Source organism: Chlorocebus sabaeus, chromosome 9, assembly GCF_047675955.1.
Source record: "Chlorocebus sabaeus isolate Y175 chromosome 9, mChlSab1.0.hap1, whole genome shotgun sequence".
Lineage (NCBI taxonomy): Eukaryota > Metazoa > Chordata > Mammalia > Primates > Cercopithecidae > Chlorocebus > Chlorocebus sabaeus.
Window position 1 is genome coordinate 61,562,255 of NC_132912.1, and position 15,485 is coordinate 61,577,739.

General features: G+C 54.9%; 1 long non-coding RNA gene across 2 annotated transcripts in view; it reads left to right on the plus strand.

Moving 5' to 3' along the window:
• Window positions 1-504: 504 nt before the first annotated feature.
• Window positions 505-15,485, plus strand: part of LOC119627910 (uncharacterized) — a 29,533-nt gene continuing 14,552 nt past the window's right edge. For both annotated transcript variants that reach the window (XR_005244117.2, XR_012093977.1), the window contains exons 1-2: window positions 505-756; window positions 15,372-15,434. This is a non-coding gene — a long non-coding RNA (uncharacterized lncRNA). The remainder of the gene's footprint in view (window positions 757-15,371; window positions 15,435-15,485) is intronic.

Genomic DNA, 15,485 nt, shown 5'->3' on the forward strand with positions numbered 1-15,485 from the left:
CACCTGCCTCAGCCTCCCAAAGTGCTGGGATTACAGGCGTGAGCCACTGCGCCTGGCCTAAACAAATACTTTCAACAGAATGATCTTATCCCCTAGCACAGCATCAACCCTGGGTGGGAGGAGGGGTAGTCAGTGGAGGCTTTCTGGAAGAGGAGGTGCCTAAGATCAGTCTTGAAAGACAAGAGAGAATTAAGCAGACTGAAAATGGGGCAGAGTGCTATCAGCAGATGAAACAGCATGAACAAAACCAGGGAGGCATGAAGCTGTGTGAAGTGATTATTGCCTTGTGCTGTGATAACACACACCCCAGCCCAGGGTGGAGGGAGAGGATTCTGGAGGCTCAGTGGGGCACTGGGCCGGTGGGTCACCCTTAGCAGTCTGATTTCATCTTACAGGTTCTAAAGCTGGAGAGTGGCTTGTTTGGATTTGCATTTTAAGTGGTGACCCTGGCAGCAGTGTGGCAGCTGACTCAGTGAGCAGAGGCATGAGGCAGGGGAGGCTGTTGCAATAACCCAGACAGGAGATGATGAGGGCTTGACCTTGGGCTGTGGTAGCGGGACAGGGAGAGGGACGGGTTGAGAAACATTTAGGAGGTCAAGTTGTCGGAACCCAGAGACTGATGGGATGTGTGTGGGATGAGAGGGAGGAATCAAGGTGGCCTTGTCCTAGGGCTGAGCAGTGGTGCAACCCAGCCCTGAGGAATTCCGGGGGTGGAGCTGACTTGGAAACTCAAGGCCGATCTCAGGTTGAGACATGGTGAGTCTGAGGTGCCTATGAGGTGTTAAGGTGGCCACAGAACCCCAGGAGGCAGCTGGAAACCCAGGGTCTGGAGAGTAGGAGAGGCTGAGCCAGACGTGTAGGTCTGGAAAGGATAAGCCCACAGCAGTGGTGGAACCACAGGGGTGGTGAGACGGTCCAGGAAGACACACAGAGGGAAGAGGGGAATCTCTCCCTGCCATCCCTGACCTCTAGGGAGTGGGTGGAGGAAGGGGCACCCGCAGGAGAGGAGGGATGGTCAGAGAGGTAGGAGGCTAGCAGAAATGGTGATGTTACGTGGGCCCAGGGAGGACACAGCTGTTAAGTGTGAGGATGTGGGGGACTGCACTGAACGCAGTAAAGTATCCCACAAGAAGAGGACGGCAAGTGGCCCGCCAGGGAGACACAGAGGTTAGGGAAGATCTCCTTAGGATGGGAGAGACGTGAGCACGTGCAGAGGCCTGGTGGAAGTGGGAAGTCTTGGTAGAGAGGGACATGCTGTAGGCCAGGGAGAGATGGGCGAGGTTTCAGAGCGGGCTTGCCCAGCACCTCACTGCAAGGGTGGGCTGGGAGGCTGAAGAGGGACCTTCCTTACCCTCTGATTCAGGACAGAGGATACTCAGGATGGGTGTGGGGCTGTGTTTGGAGGCGGGGCAGGGCAGCAGGTCCCACCAAAGGGCCTTCATATTTTGATGAAGCCAGGTGTCTCTGGGAATTGAGGTGGGCAGAGGGAGAAGGGTGAAGGTCAGCGAGGCAAATAACCCGTGAGGGAAATGGGAGGCTAGCAAGCAGGCAGAGGACCTTGGGTTCACGTCCAGGGTGTAGTTGAGACTGGAGACCCCAGGTTGACACTGGCCCCAAATCTTCATGGTGTGGGCCCTTGCCACACCAAGCTTGCCATGTAAAGAGTGTGGTTGGGTTGGCCCCTGTGAAGTCTGGCTGGGTGGACGAAGGGAAGGATAGGGTATTAAGAAATCAGGGGTGCTGGTGAGAGGGTAATTCTGATGACCAAACCATTGGAGCAGTTGGAGAATGTGGTCAGAGGGAAAGAAGAGATGTTGGGGTTAAGATTGAAGGGGAGAAGCAGTTTTGAGTGGTGGCCTGGGATTGGGGGCTGGACTTGAGTAGGCTAGAGGGTCCCTGGAGAAGGGTGCTGGAGGTCCGGGGAGTCCAGGTATTGGACGGGTCACCCACATGGATGCTGAAGGCCATCAGCTGCTGACAGACCTCGGACAGGGAAGGAGAGGCAGTGATCTGAGGCTGGGCAGTTCAGGAGCAAAAGATGCTGGCTAGGAAGGTAGGATCCAAGAGGCTGGGAGAGAGGGGAAAGTAGTAGAATCAGGTGGCATGAACCCTAAATGAGAAAAAAAAAAACATTCTAGGGCAGGGCGCAGTGGCTCATGTCTGTAAACCCAGCACTTTGGGAGGCTGAGGTGGGCAGATCACTTGAGCCTAGGAGTTCGAGATCAGCCTGGGCAACATGGCAAGACCCTGTCTCTCAAAAAAAAAAAAAAAAAAAAAAAAAAGGAAACAAAAAAGAAAAATCCCCATCCTGTGGGGCTGATGGCCTCACAGTCTGGAAACACCCCTAGGGATGTGAAAGGGATGTGGGGATCTTGGGAACCACACAAGGGAGTGAGATGTAGGAACAGAAAGAGCCGCCCCAGAGAGGACAGAGGAGATGGGTCACGAGCGGCAAGGCCTCCATCACAAGGCCGAGGACGGAGGGGTTGCTCTTAAAGGAAGTGGGGTCCCAGAAGGGCCAGTGGGGAGGTCCGGGAAGGCAGGTTGGTGAGGCAAAGTGCAGTGACAAGGGAGATGACTAAAGGAGGGTGCATCGTGAGCTGTCAGCAAGTATGCAGGGGTGGGTGGTGCGGGGCAGGCTTTCCGAGAGGCAGGGGGATGAGTGGGAGATTCTCTGGTGAATACAGGAGGCAACAGGCAGGGAAGAGTGGTCAACAAGCGGGAACTCATTCGTTCTGCAAACACTCATGGGGGCTTCCTATGCTTGGGATGCATCAGTGAACAAAGTGACAGTCCTCACTCTTGTGGGTCTTACACTCTAGCTGGAGGGGGTGGGGGCCAGAAAACATCACAAATACAGTCAGAGGTGAATTGTAGAGTATGTTAGAGGGCCATGAGGCTGTGGCCAAAAGAACAAGCTGAACGGAGCCAAATGGAGTTGTGCAGGTGGTGGGGGCAGGGGCTGGGGGAGCCACTTTGAAGTTGCTGTGTAGTGGTCAGGGCAGGCCCGGGTGAGGCTGGCGCTCTAGGCCCATGCAGAGTTCCATCTAGTTTGACAGGAATGGCAGTGGGGCTGGGGATCTTGGGAGAGGCACCTGTATGATTGCTCTGCTGTGTGGTACATGGGAAAATCTCAAGACAAGAATCTTCAGTATGGGTGAGAAGGGATGAGAAAAAGAAGCAGAGAAAGCAGAAGAAAACCAATATCCACAGGCACCTGCGGTGGGCCAGGCACTGCCCTGGGGATGGCCTCTTGAATCAGTCTCTCCTGACCCTCAAGACAACCCTGTGAGTTAGGAAGGAACTGTCCTTATGGGTCCAGTTTATTGAAAAATAATGGCACCATCAACATGAGCTAACGCTTAGTGCTATCCTGAACAGTTTGCCTGGATTTTCCTAATGCACCCTCCTAAGCTCTCAATGAGGCTGGTGTCACTGTCTCCATTTCCTAATAACAAGTCTGAGGAAGCTGGGAAGTGTCAGTGCAGTGGCCAAGCTCGAGGACCCCACAGCCAGCCTGGTGTGCTGGCTTCCCTACTTATCAGCTGTGTGGCTTTCCGCAATTCCTTAACCTTTCTGGGCTCAGCTTCCCAACCTGGAAATGAGGAAAGTAAAAACACCTGCTTTGCAGGGTCGTGGTAAAGATTAAATGAGGAAATATATGGAAAGCACGCAGAACAAGCCCCTGCACCTAGTGGGCGCTGTGCAAGGGTGCACTGCTACTATAGTACAATTCCTGCCTAAGCTCACTTAGGTAGGAGAGGGCTTTGACCTGGAGCCTGGTGGGACCGACCCTGGCCTCTTCCCGGCTGACGCTTTGCTCTTTGTGGTTCTGGACTTGCAGAGCCAGGCTAGGGAGGAAGGAGCTGTGTGGCTCCCACCAGGCCTGCTTCTTTGCGGCAGGCATGTGACATATTGTGGCGTGATGTGTTTTCCCCTCATGGTGCAAGACGTGACTCAGAGGGGCATGCTGGGGAAATGAGTTTCTTGGATTTGCCCACCTCGTCGCCCCTGCATTCTTTTGAATTTCTCTGAATCAGACTTTATATCTGGCTCTGCCATTCACCAGCCTTATTTATGCAGAAAACAGCCCCACATTTCCAACTTGCTCCGCAGCAGTAAAGATTCATCTTTGGCCCGGGGAGGGTAGCAAAAGAGAGGAGGGAAGGGGAAAAAAAGGAAAAAGAAAGAAAAAAGAAGGAAGGAAGGAAGAAAGAGCCAGCAACAATCAAAACAACCTTTTTCTCCCTGTGTAATCTGGGCGGATTCCAGGAGGATAATGTCTTTCCACCGTGGATCGCCCCCTCCCTCCCAGGCTGTTTTCGCAGGAAGTAAATCCTGGAGCATTTTCAATGTGCCCCTCCAGGCAGAACAATGAGGCCCTTGAAGCCTCGGAACCCGCGCTTCCTCCAGTTATCCGGAGCCGCGCGGCGGAGGGGAGCCATCTCTGGGGAGGGGGCAGGGAGGAGGGGCGAGTCTGCAGGGCGTTGCGGAGCCGCACGAGGGAAGCCCATTAGTCAAATAATAGGTTTGGATCCGACTGTTTTGCCAAGGTACCCGGCATTTATCCCGCTCCCCGATTGGGGGCGGGGAGCTGGGAGGAGGCGGCGAGGATCCAATTACGGCTGCTCCTGCCCGGTCGCCGGGAGGTGGCTGCGGGCCGCATCGGCCCGGGCCCGGCCGGGCGGGGCCGGGAGGAGCGAGGATCGCGGATCGGGAGCGCAAGCCTCGGGCCGGCCGGCCTGAAAACACCGCGCCCAGGCCCCGGCCGCAGCCCGGCGCCCTGCGCGGGCTCCTCCCGCCCCGCCGGCTCAGCTGCCTCATTGTTTATTGTGGAGCCTGCCTCTCCCTTGCCCGCCCGCCCTCCCGCTCCTTTCTCCCCTCCTCCCGAAAGAAAGAAGAGCCAGTGTGTGGAGAGAATGAGTCATGAATAAACAAACAGCGTGGGGGGAGCTGTCACTCCCAGCTCACTTCCTGGCCGCGCTCCGCTCCGCGACCTCCTGGCGGGGCGCAGAAGCCAGGCTGGCCGCGGTGGGCGGTGGCTGCTGGGGCCGCTGGGGCGCGCGGCCCAGCTCAGTCGGGCCCTTCCGCGGGGCTGGGCTGGGCTAGGGTGCTCAGGAACCCAGTTCCCATGCCGGTCCTTGACCACAGCCCTCACAAGCCTCATGGCCCTTGGAGTAAGCGTGCGTGACATGATGTCCCCAGACCTGTATGGCCGTGTGAGCCGTGAGCCGAGGGCTGTAGGCTGGACCCTTGGGTTGGACAGAAGCCATCTGCCACAGACAGGCAGTGCATGCGGGACCTGTGGCGGGCTTGAGGCGCCTGTGTGGGCTCATCCTCTGGGAATGCCAGTGTGTGTCTGCTGAGTTGTGTAGGCGTGGCTTTTTCCGCGTGATACACGGACACTGCGAGGATGTGTCTATATGGCGTGTGTGTCTTCTGCATATGGTGTTTGTCTGGAGTGGGGGTTACACATGTGCGCTAGTGATCTGTGTGTGTGTGTCTGTGTGTGTTGTGTGACCAATTTTCCTGACTCTGAATTTGCGTCTGCCACTTTAAGTTTTGAGATTTTTGCTTTGTACTTGGCTTTTCTCTATTTAGTCCTTTTTCTTCTCTCTTGTGTGATCCTGTGGGTCATTTGGGGCCACCTCTCCCCATTAGTGAGGCCCCAGGGCCCCAGCAGACCTCCAGGGCCCGGCCTGGCTGGCCTCAGCGTCCAGCCAGCTGTGGCCACACGCAGGCTGACAGTGCTGACTCATGCCTGGCCAGAGCTGAGTGTGACCAGCGCGTCCAGGCTGGGTGAGCCCCCACTGTGGGGAGGGCAAGGGCCCAGGTCAGCCCAGACCTTCTGGGGACTTGTGACCGCATGGCGTTAGAGGCAGGGGCAGGAGTAAGTCATTTCTTCTGGCTTCCCTGGCAGCCGCACAGCCTCACAGGGGTCCACCCCAGGGACAGTGCTGACGGCTGGGCCTTCGGAAAGGTTAGTGTGACCAAGACAAGGCTGTGACTCAAGCTACAGCTCAGGCTCCTGCTGCTTGGCTGGGTCTAGAACCTTCCCAGCTCTGGCCCTGCTCCCTCTCCATGGGCTGGCCCCAGCTCCCAAAGCTTCCCAGTTCCAGGTTGGAGATTTGCATGCAGGGACAGACCCCCCCGAGGCTGAAGCAGGGCACGAGTTTGCTCCTTCCCCAGGATTGCTCACTCCTGCAGCCCCCCAGCCAGCGCTTGCTTGCTGGACTTGGTCTCCTGGCGCTGGAATCGTAGCCTTGGTTGTGACCTTGATCAGGGAGGCAGGCTCCAGGGCCACAGCAGGCCAACCCTGGCTACTTCCCAGTCTTTCCCATCCTTCAGGGGGCAGGTAGTTGGGAAGATTAGGATCCACATAGGTTGGGAGGCAGGTGCACATGGGGTCACAGCCTGGCTCCTTCATCTGCTAGCTTTGTGACCTGGGGAAAGTCATATAACCTCTCTGAACCCCTTTTTCCTCTACTTTAAAATGTGTATAGTGACCCTTACCCCATGGAGAGGTTGCAAAAGGGCTCAGGAAAGGACAGTGTACTCTCTGTCTACCCCCAGGCCTGCCCTGAACCCTGGTCTCAGGGCCCAGAATTTTGCCTGTCCAAGCGTGTTGGTCCATGACCCAGGGAAGTGCTGGGTCCTGTGGACCTTGGCTGAAATTTGAAAACTCCAGTCCTACATAGTACATAGGGGTCTCTGAGTCCCAGGGAAGCATGGGGTCTGGACTGGCCGTTAGAGGCAAGCTGGTCTAGGAAGGACAGCTGCAACACACAGCTTCTTTCTGGATCTTTCCTTGTGGGGAGAAGTCTGCACCCCTCAGGTCTTAACTCTGGCTCTACTGGGCTGGTCTCCACTTGAGGACAATTTTTTTTTTTTTTTTTTGAGACAGAGTCTTGATGGAGTGCAGTGATGCAATCTCAGTTCACTGCAACCTTGACCTCCTGGGCTCAAGCGAACCTCCCACCTCAGCCTCCCAAGGAGCTAGGACTATAGGCACATGCCACGATGCCCAGCTAATTTTTCTTTATTTTTTTGTAGAGATGGGGTCTAACTGTATCGCCCAGGCTTGTAGACAAATTTTGTTTGGCCTACGTGAGATTAAAAAAACCAAAACACAAAAAAACCAGCCGATATTTAGGAATGAAGGCATTTCACATGAAAGTGTGAATTTTCAATTTTCCTCAAATAATTGGGGAGTTTGGCCACACTGGGCTCACGTTTTTATGTGGCAACTGTGGGCAGGAACTGAGCAGCGGAGGCCCCTTCAGGCGGGTGTGTGTTCTCCAGTTTATCACAGTCTCCACTGCTCCCTATTGCACTGGTTCTCAAACTTGAGCATGTGGGAAAATCCCTTGGAGGGCTTGTTAAAGTACAGATTAGTGGATCCCACTCCAGAGTTTCTGTTTCAGTGGGTCTGGGGTGAGCCTTAGAGTTTGCCTGAGAATTTCTCACAAGTTCCCAGGTGCTGCGGCTGCTGCTGGTTTAGGGCCCCCTTTTGAGAACTACTGGGTCACCTGATGCTGAGGCTGACTGGGGCTGGTCTCAAACTCCTGACCTCAGATGATCTGCCCGCCTCGGCCTCCCAAAGTGCTGGGATAACAGGCATGAGCCACCCTGCCCCGCCAGAAGTATATATTTCTTTGGAGACAGAAAAGATATTCCCTTGTGATTATATGCAAACGATTTGCATATATGTCAAATAAACACAACTTCAGGAGCACCGTGAGGCCTGCCCTGAGCATGGCCTGAGGATATGCTGCTTGGCCACTCTGTGTACTTGTTGCTTTACCTGTCCACCTCACTCATTGACTTTGTCTGCTTGACCCTGCAGGTGTTTTGAGTGTGTGACCCCAGCTGACTACAGTTTATTCATTAATTGAACAACCATGATTTGAACCAGTTCTATTGCCACACTGTGTTAGGGTATGAAGACAGTGAATAAGACAGACCTAATCCCTACCCTCCTGGGGCTCCCAGAGTATTGGGACAGATAGACAAAACAAATTGAACTAGTAGGTAAAGGAAGGAATTGCATGTTGTGGTAACAGATCAGGATGCTGAGATGGAGAATAATGGGTTATATCAGGACCTCTTTTAGTCTGGGTGGTCAAAGAAGGCTCTCTAAGGTTCCCATGCTAGGAGGCGTGGGATTGGGAAGCAAATGAAATCTGGATCTCTAGAGATCTCACCCTGCTTCAAAGCCCAGCTCGCGTTCACCAAGCCCAGGGAGCATCTTGACCTTCTGACCTGTGTGTGCGCACTCTGACCTCAGCTCTGCTTGCTGCCCTACACCTCAGGGCCAGCCACACAGAGCCTCTGTTGTTACTCAGTGGCTTCGTGAAGCTCCACATGTGTTTGAAAGGCCACACCACACTCTGGCAGTTTACTTTGTCTCCCTGGACCTCAGAACCTTTAGGGGCATTTTGCCCTATGCTCATGTGCAGATGAGGAAACTCAATCCAGCACTTCCGGTGTTCCCCACTTCCCAGTTAGTCAAAGGGCAGGACTTTTCCTTTCCCTTAACTTTCCTCTGAGCCCAGTCCAAGGCTGAGCACAGAGCAGGGCATGGGACTGGGAGCTGACACTTCTCACATTTGCATCTCCTAAAATGGCTAAAGAATCTTGGCTAGTTACAGCAAACCAGTGGCACATCCTTCCCGTACTGTGCTTAACATCATTCAATGATAACCCTTTCCCTTTGAGCCCCCATATAGCATCAGAATCTTCTCAACACAGGAAACCGATGCCAACGAATTGGAGTTGACTTTGGGGATTAAATTTAATATCATGTGGGCCTCATCTGGCCTACCAACTAAGTAGAGACCCGGGACATGGACCCAGGGTGGAATTTCAGGCACCTGAGCTAGGTGTGGAGATAGGAGCCAGACTGGCCTGTCAGCTAGAGAAAAGAGAGCTATGGGAGGTTGACAGGTGGCCCAGGGTGAATTCTGACCATAGTGTCCCTCTGAAGGAGGAAGCATGGGGTATGAGGCGGTGAGGCAGAAGTGAGGACCCAAGATGACTGGGCTCGGGGTGGGAGGTGGGTCTGGCCAGGGATGCCTGAGGGCTGGCAAAGGGCTTCTTCAGCTCTGCTAGGAGTGAGGACATGAGGGAGCAGAGCCTGCTGAGACCCGCCCTCCTGCCCCACCCAGGCTGCAGTGCTATCTTCCCAAAAGGCTACAACAGCCCCCACCCTGAGTTGCAAGTGAAGGTAGCTTAGGGCACTTTGGAGGGCCCCTTTTCTAAGCAAAAGAAGCTTTTATGGAAATTAAATTGTGGATATTTGTATTCCAGGAACATCAATATATTTAATAGAGCTGAGGCCATTAGGAGAATGCATAGAGATACCGATGGTCCCGAGTTCCCAGAGAACTGTCTGAATGTCTTGTAGCCCTGCTCTGCACAGAGGTCTGGCCAAGGGGTGGGCCTGGCTCCCAGGGGTCCAGACCCCAGGGCTGAAAGTTAGCAAGACGGAACAAACACAAGGGCCTCCCTGCCTCCCTCGGCCAGCTCCCAGGCCCTGGTATGCCTTCCCACTGCTCCTGGCCCCATTACCCAGCTTTGGGATGGGGCAGGGTGTGGGTGCAGCTCTGCGAACCGGGCTCTCCTTGAGGATGGCCTGCACACGTCGTCTGTTCGCTCACTTTCCCATCGCTGGTGTCTGGCCCTTGAACGAAGGAATGATTGACTGACTGAATGAATGGCACTTCTCTTTCCGAGAGCTTGTTGTGCCTTCATGCTTGTGGAATGCCTGTTGTCTCTGCTACACCTTAAGCTCTGTGAAGGCAGGGCTGAGCCTGGGAGCTCTGCTGCCGTGTCCCAGAGCTGAATGAGCACATCCTCGTGGAGTCACAATGAGCCAAAGGAAAGGTCACGTCTTCGTACTGTGCCCTTTGGGCTGTGTTGAGTCCTGGGTCTGGTCCACAGTGGGCCTCGGGCAGTTCTGGAGCTAGGGCCTTGGTAGCCCCTGAGCATTAGGGACACTCCAGCTGCTGGTCAGGGCTCACTATTCCCTCAGTGCCCCTGTGCGCCCTGCTGCCATGCCTTTGCTTCTCTGAGCTCCATACTTGGAGCTCCCTTCCCTGCTCCATTTCACTTCATTCAAAGTCCTCTTGGTTCAGCGCCCCGGCCACCTCCCCTGGGAGACGTTGTCTGGGGAGGCCTCTTTTTCTCCTCGGCCCTCACTCCCCAAGGATCTTGCGGTCCTTGCAGGATCCACAGTTCACATACTGGTGACTGGGAAGGCTGAGGCCACCACACTTTCTGCAGGCTGTAGGGGCAGGTGAGGGGCTGCGGCTCTGGGGCACATCCTTGCTGGACAGGTGAGCAGCTCCAAAGCTGTTTGGGGAGATGCCTGTCCCTCACCCTCTCTGGGAGGGGTGTGGGATGCTCACCACCAAGCAAGGGAACACATGTGGGAGCCCCTGCTCACTTTCCTGCGTGTGGGCTGCGGGCAGGGACACACTTGGCCTCTTCCCTCCGTGACCTTTCCTCCTGAGCTTCAGTGTCAGGTGTCAGGCTTTGAAGGCTGGAAATGCATGGCGCATGGTGCAATGTCTGGATCTGCACCCCTACTGGATGGGTAGGGTCTGGGGTGATTTGGCCTCTTGGAGTTTCAATTTCCTCGGTTGTAAAATGGGATGCCTTATTCCATCTCTTAAGGTTATTATGAAAATTACAGGTGTCAACAGGACTACTCCCTCCTGCCTCAGCTTCTCTCTGCCTAGAGTGTTTTTCCTTTCCTGGTTGCCTAGATAGCTCTTATTCATTCTTTAGAAGATCTGGGCTCAGTGTTATTTCCTCTAGGAAGCCCTCCTTGGTTCTGAGTTCCAGACAGGTTCCCACACTGTAGAATCCTGGTCTCTTCTTCTGTGTTTCTTACCTATATGTGAGTCTCTATTTAGAGATGGTGCCCCGCAGTAGACTGTGAACTCCATGAGGGCAGGGGCTGTGTCTGCTGCATTCCCCATCATGTCCTTGTACCTAGCCTGGGACCCAGAACTTCAAAGGCAGTTGGGGAGTATTTGCTAAGTAAATAACAAATTTGAAGTGCCTCATGCCAAGTTAGGATCCCCCAAATAGCAGCTCTTATTAAATGTGGCCCCCAGAGGCCATGTAACCACTCCTCATTTCAGGCCGTCAGTGGGATGTTATATTGCCAGGAAGCTTGGCATCCGGCCTGTGCCAGTCCACCTGCCCTGGGGAAATGCCCACCCATGCTGCACTTTGCTGTCCTCTCAGCCCCTGGTGCAGGGAGGGCAGAAAAAGAGCCAGGTGAGGTGTGCCTGAGACCTGAGTCCCCAGTGCTGGTCCCTGCCTGAAGTTCAGCTTTGTGCGCTAGGTCTTCTGGGATCCCTCGTGGTCAGGAGGGCAGGTGGGAAGTCTGAATCTGCACACATCTGGCTGACTTTCTCACTGGATAGACAGGCCTTGTCTGCCCCTAAGCCCACAGCTAACAGGGTCGTTCTGTGCTCACTGAGGTCACCGTGCTCAGCCTGGGTTTCTGGTGTCATTGTCTGTACTCCTCAAGCTGTGTTGGGCTTCTGAGTCCACTTGTGACCACAGATGTGGTGCTCATGTCCCCTTATCAAGCCATCCGGGTCCTAGGTCTTCTATCTTAGTCCCCTGGGCCTCAGTTTCTTCATCTGTTAAATAGGAATGTGAACCTCATGAGATGAGTGGGATTTTGAGGATTCAGTGGAACAACTAGTGCCCACAGCTCTTTACAGTATGTAAAACCTGTCTTATCTGTTTCCTGACAGAATGCAGAGCTCTGTCTCTGGCGGAGCTGGAGACAGATGGGCACTGGGAAGGTGAGATACCCACACAAGAAAGTTTAGAGTGCTGTGGCGTGGGTGCAGCTCAGGTGGGGATGGGCAGCACTCGTGTGGATGCGATATACATGGGCTCTTTGTGATACAGCTCCGTGGTGGTACCATGGTCTCGGGCAGACAGACAACTGACAGCAAGTTCTGCTGAATTCTTGGAGGAGACAGTGTCTGGAGCAGTGGTCTCTGCAAGGCCGCAGCTTACCTGGCCCTCTCAAATCGGTCACTACTGTCTAGGGCGTCCCCAAGCATCAAGAATAACCCCGCCTTGGAAATCCTTTGCCCTGGTTCCCTGTTCTACTCAGGCAAGGGCCTGCATGGCCTGAGGGCTGGACACACTCGGGTGGGGACACACCTGCCTGTCTGCTGACATGTGCACACATGTACAATGTGTGTGCACACGTGCATACATACAGTACTCTAGATTGACCCCCTCACATGCATGGACCTGAGTGAGTATCTCATGTCTTTTTCTATGTAGGACACACGGAAAAATGATTCCCAAGCAATTTCCAGGAAGAATATTCTATCTAGTTCCCTCTCACCTCCCACTACCTCCATTTTATAAACTGGGAAACTGAAGTCAGAGAGGGTAAGTGGTTTGCCCAGGGTCCCACAGCAGGAGCAGCAAGTGTGACACCAGCAAGATGTCCTAACCTGTGTCTGGGATGTCCCCACCAGGTGGCTTCTGTCTTGCCAGGGAGTGTGTTACAGCAAGCTCGCCTCAGCTCAGCAACCCCATTTTACAGATGGGCAAAACTGACCTGGCCATAATCTCATTCAAAGGGCACCCGTATCTCAGATCACGCAGAGTCGAGACTCACAGGCTCTGAGTGGGAGCTCTGGGCTATGGGTTTTGCCCCACATTGCTGGGAAGTTCCAGGGGTGTAGCTGCTACCGGGAGAGTGCATTCAGACTGTAACTTACAAATGAAAAGGTAATTTAATACACAGGGTTCCATGCAGGAGCCCAGGGCCAACCTTTCCCTGCAGCCACCCACCTGCAGCTGCCTGCCTCAAGGGCCCTGTCCACCAGCTTGGGGCCCCTGTGGCTAGCCAGTAGCCCTGCCTGGGCCCCCTCCCCGCCCTGCCCCCAGTACTGCTGACACAGGCTCCTTCCTGGTCTCTCACCTCCACAGCCCTCTCCCGCCCTCCTGCTGGCTGGCTGCAGTAACAAGATGCCCTTTGTGTGTGCCGGCAGGGGAGGGGGCTGTGGGCAGGCTCCTGCGCGGCTTCTTGCTGCTGAGTCACAGCTCCCCGCCAGGCTCTGGGAACAGAGTCACAGGTGACTGGCCAGACGGCACAGAGCCCAAGACCTTGGAGATAACCTCAGACAACCCCTTCCTTGCACGGGAGGGGACATTGAGTCTCAGAGAGGGGAAGGGGCTGCTGCATGCTTTTCTGGGGACAAACATCAAGATCGGGCAGTTCTTCCTGCAGGTTAAGGGCTCTCGGGCTGGTCCTGTTGTCATAGTAGAGTCCTACTTCTTCCCAGAACAGCCTGAGTGTGTCTGTGTGCCCACGTGCATGTGCACACATGGTCACTCGTGTTTGTGTTCAAGTGTGAGCATCAAGAGTGCAACCGTGTGTGTGTGCTTGTGTAAGGCTGTGTGTAAGTGTGTTTGCCTTTCTAGGTCCCCCATGCCTTCTCCCAGAGACACACAGGCATGTCCTTAATGTCATCGCTCCTTCCGTCTGCTTCTTAGTGCTTGCCTGGGCTTCTCCTTGCCCACTGCAGGAGGCACCAGCCCAGGCAAGTAAGTGCCTGTGATGGGCAGCTCATTACCTGACAAGTCACCCCCAGAAACCCAAGGTAGGGTGTCTCTCTGCCCCACTGCACTGTGCTGTGGGGGACTCACCAGCAGGGGCCCAGCCAGAAGTGTGTGGTGCTTAGGAACGTGGAGCCTCAGGAGACGGGCTGCCTGGGTTTGAATCCTGGCCCTGCCATTTCCTAGCCATGTGACTTGGGCAAGTTTACTTTTCTTCTCAGAGCCTCTATTTTCTCATCTGTAAAATGGGGATAATAATAGCCTTGCCTCAGGGATTGAGTTTGTACCTGTAAAGATCTTAAAATAATGTGCAGGCCCTTAAGGAACATTAGCGATTATTATTACTGTTATAATTATAATTGATCTTGACCCCCAGGGAGCTCTTTGGAGATGCAAGGGGCTGAAGGGGCTGAAGTCTCTGGCAGCATGAGAGGCTCAATTCCCTTGGTCACTGACCAGCAGGCAGTGAAGGGGCGGGGGCCACTGTTCCAAGAAGGAGTCGTCTGTTCTGGACTGTGTCCCCACCGAGTGGAACCACCTTCAACAGTATTCCCCAGGAGAGGTCTGCACCATTGGAAGTGACCCCTGGCTTTGTGCACGCTGCCTTCCTGGGTCGCTCAGTTAGAGCAATGGCCAGGCCCTGGGAGGCAGGGCAGGGTGGCCAGGCAACTGGAGCTCCTGCTCCTCCCTCTCCGATGGGCCTTGGCGGGCGGTGGGCTTCCTGTTGCTGCGGCTGTGATGCCCCACCTAATGCCGGGGACGGCCATCTGGGCCCAAGGGCTCAGAGAGGGGGCCCGCCGGCCATCTGCCTGCTTGGCGCAGGCTGCTTCCGAAGGGCAGCAGGGCGCCTGCCTGCAGGAGCTGTGGCTGCAGGAGGAGGCCTGGGGGCTGGTTCTCTGGCCTGGGCAGCCTGTCAGGCTGCAAGCTGCTGCAAGCAGCCCGATCCCCAGAGCTTCCTGCCCTAATTTTCCCCACACATATGCACAGGAAGCCTGGCTGTGGTACCTGCCATGTGAGCTCAGGGAAGTCCCACCCTCCCCAGCTGCAGTCTTTCCATCCATACAGTGGGCAGGCTGGATCCAGTGCTCAGACTTCCATCCAGTCGGCGCTGCTTCTGGGCCTTGGGTCTGACTGGGGGTCCATTTTGGTGGGTATGGGAGAGTCTCTCAAATGTGACCAGCTCTGACCCTGGGGGCCAGCGCTCCAGTCAACCGTGGAATTACATGAGTCCTTAAATAACCAACTGCAGATTAGGTGTAGAGCAGAGCAGGCATTCTTGCTCAGCGACAGCCCAGCCGTGGTTCCTGGCATGGTGGTTGCAGGGCGGCCAGACACTGCAGAACACCTCTCCAGAGAGGTGGAGGCTGGCGAGGATGGAGGAGGCAGCTTCTCACTCACTCAGCAGTTTACTGAGCATTGACATATGTCTGACACTGTGCCTGGTCCCGGGGCATGATGGTGACCCGCCCTTTACAGTGTGATACATTCTAGGGTAGGTTTGACCTAGCAGGGAGCTCAGCCTGGCACAGGGGGCCTGAAAAATACCTCTGAGATGTGATGCCTAAGACCTGAAGGAGAAGTTGGAGTGAGTCGGGGTGTTTACATAATCACCTATGAGATAGGTAGCTGCTATCCCTACTTGACGGATGAGGAAAAAGGTTCTTAGACAAATCAATATAGAAGCAGCTTTCCTGTGGTCACCCAGTAGGTAGCAGAGCCGGGATCTGAACCCTTCCTTGTCTAACTTCACATTCCACCAGGCCCCGACATTCTCCAGCTTCCATGGTGTTCCTGCAATCCAAGTGCTGCTGACCTCTCTACAGGTGAGGTTAGGGGTTGGGAGGATGTCCTGAGCAGGGAGCACCAGCTTCTCT